The following is a 541-nucleotide window of genomic DNA, read 5'->3' as shown; positions in this document are numbered from 1 at the left end:
GGCATATTTAAAGGAATGCCACCTCACCAACGCCAGCAGGTTGCCCGGGCTCATGGACATTGCCTGAGTTGCCTGTCGCCTACGCATACCACACAAGAGTGTACGTCCGGCTATGTGTGCCAAATGTGTATGCTTCCACACCACACTATGCTGCACCGCATCACCAGCCCCGAGACCGGGCGACACTCTGCCCCACGCAACCGCGGGGGTAAACGACGTTCTAAACGGCAGCAACAGCGAAGGCCAATAACCACCCCGGACGAATCGCGTCCGCGACACCACCACAACGTAACACGGCGGCAGCGTACTAGGCCACAAACGCGCCGTCCAACCGGTCTCAGCAACGTGGTAGCTACGCTGCAACAACTCCAGCGACTACTAGGCTAAAACTTTGCCTAGGGGGGCCAGGATGGCTAAATGGGTATCAGCCTTCCCACTTCTGCCCGTCAACACCATCCCACGCATCCTGGTAGGCAACATTGGTACGCACATTCCCCACACTCATCATCATTTTCTTCGCTGCACACCACGCTCTAACACA

This window comes from Bactrocera neohumeralis, chromosome 4 (genome assembly GCF_024586455.1).
Source record: "Bactrocera neohumeralis isolate Rockhampton chromosome 4, APGP_CSIRO_Bneo_wtdbg2-racon-allhic-juicebox.fasta_v2, whole genome shotgun sequence".
Taxonomy (NCBI): domain Eukaryota; kingdom Metazoa; phylum Arthropoda; class Insecta; order Diptera; family Tephritidae; genus Bactrocera; species Bactrocera neohumeralis.
Note: the sequence above shows the minus strand (reverse complement) of the source record.